A 2,354-nucleotide genomic window follows, 5' to 3' on the forward strand; every position below is an offset into this window, starting at 1 on the left:
GGCCAATCTGAAGAACTGTGATATTGACATCAATACTTGGGGGACCTGAGCTCTGAATCATCCCTGGCTGAGTATGACAAGGCATTGACCATTTTGATCAAATTTGTCTCATTATGGAGGTGAATAGGTGAGAGGGTCAAAGGAAAAGAGCCGAGACCCAACATCACCAGGATCCACTTTCTTCTATAACTGTATACCATGCCTGCAATCAACATGCAGATCTTGCATTGGTCTCCTCATTCATTTCCAGATTTACTAATGACTTCCCTATTTATGGAAGACTGTCGTCCTGATATTGAGGGACTGCTGACTACGTGGAAAAGTGCACACACCAACTGCTGCAGCTTCCTTAGCCTGACGAAGGGTTTTTGAACCCGAAAGCTTGCTTAATAACTGTTCTCCAACCATTTAGGTTGGTCTAATAAAAGATATCAAATTCACCCAAGGAACCTTGTCTGCCTAGCATTTTAATAGATTTTTTTAATATATAGAATCTAATTACTGGGTAGTTGTCTTAAATTCAGTTTTGTCTTGGATTCAGGTAAATACAGTAGTTGCTACTGAGACTAGATTTTGCTAGATAGAATGCAGATTATTTTATTTGTTTTAAGGGGATTCCTAATATTTTTTTCCTTTGGGTTGTTTGTTGTGATTTGTTAGACCTTCATATAAAATCAAATTGCCTTATTTAATAAAATGTGCTCATTTTGTAATCCGTGTAATCATTAGTTTGAAGATTGTTCCAAACTTCTTTCAAATGCTGCTTGGAAAGTGATTTTTAAAATATATCTGGCCGTTAAATTACTTTGGTATTTAGTCAGTAAACATTCTGACCACAAGTGTCAAAGAACAGGCCATATTTTCTAGGTGAAGTTGAGAAAATGATCTGCTGATATCATTTGCTAATCATATGTTTTGCATTAAACGTCACAATAAGGCATAAATTAATTTGTGAAGGGTACAAAGATGTTTTTGCATGACTGTTCTTCTAATATCCAGTACAGTGGCTCTCAGCCTTTTTTGGTCTTAAAGCACCCCCTGGAAAGTGCCAGCTCTTAGCCTTCCCTCAGTTTTTGATTATGAAAAAATAATAGAGCAATGCTGTTCCAAAAAAAATTAAAAAGACCACAACAAATGTTTTTGACACTGGATTCCTATTGAAAATCTCTTGGTTTATCTTGCGAACCATGCATACTAAACAGCCCTAATGTTGCATGGTACCCTGGAGGATGCTGCAGCACCCTGGTGGAGCATCAGTGGTGTGGTCTCTTATATAAATTGAGACTATTGAGAAATAATAAATGAATATAAAATCAAAAAGTCTCTTTTTAAAATTATTTAGAATTCTGAGTTGCTAGTGTTGTAATTGCTCCTCTTCTATGCAGACATTCTCTGAGAAAAAGCATAGGAAGCATTAAAGAACGATATGTTTGGATTCATAAATCTCTGCTTTGATTTACTTAAAATGATCTTAGTGCAAGACTACTAGTGTGACAGCCAATATAATGCTTCAGGCAATGAAATTTTCTGCTCGGACTGTCTCTGAGCCTTTTTTAAACCAAACATAGATACCTTGAGGGATTTGGGATAACACAGTTGCTGAGATTCCTCTTGGATGAGATGTTTAGTTTTATGTGAAGGTGATGCAGAGGGTGGGCTTAATGAGTCAAAAATGTGTAAAATGTAATTCTTAGTCCCTAGAAGTGTTATTTATTTTAAGATACATTAGTAATCTTGTGTATTGTTACAGATAATTTTTATTATTAACAAGGCTTGTTAAGAGTTTTATGAATCTAGTTCAATTAAAAAAAAATGGTTGCATAGAGTAAGAAGTGTATTGGTTATGTTTGTATGTGTTCCTTCAGTTATTTCTTTTTCCTTCCTTTGTATGAGGCAACTAGAAACATAGGAAGATACATGTTTTGTTGACTTGTCTGATGGAAACATGAATTTTTCACCGTATAAAGTTAGATGAAAATTTCTTCATGTTGGTATTAGTAATCTCTTATTCTCTTCATGCTATTTTCCCCTGATATTGAAGGAAAAAAACATATGGATGATCTGTGGGGTAATTTCTGAGTTTAACTAAACAACTTGCAGCTGTAAACCTTTTCTTTTGGATATATTTATCTGTTCTTGAGTCAGAGCTAGATATTTTGAAACCATTAATTTATTTATTTTTGAGATCAAAGTTGGATAAAATCAGAAGTCTAATTATTTTTTAGAGGGTCTTGATGATACCCAATTTCCAGTTGCCTAAATTAACTTTTGGCGTATAATTTTGTAAAACAGGGTATAAATTATATTTAAAAAAAATAAATGAACCCCCCCCCCCCCACCACAAAATCTTGTTC

This window comes from Alligator sinensis, unplaced genomic scaffold (genome assembly GCF_000455745.1).
Source record: "Alligator sinensis unplaced genomic scaffold, ASM45574v1 scaffold138_1, whole genome shotgun sequence".
Classification (NCBI taxonomy): Eukaryota; Metazoa; Chordata; order Crocodylia; family Alligatoridae; genus Alligator; species Alligator sinensis.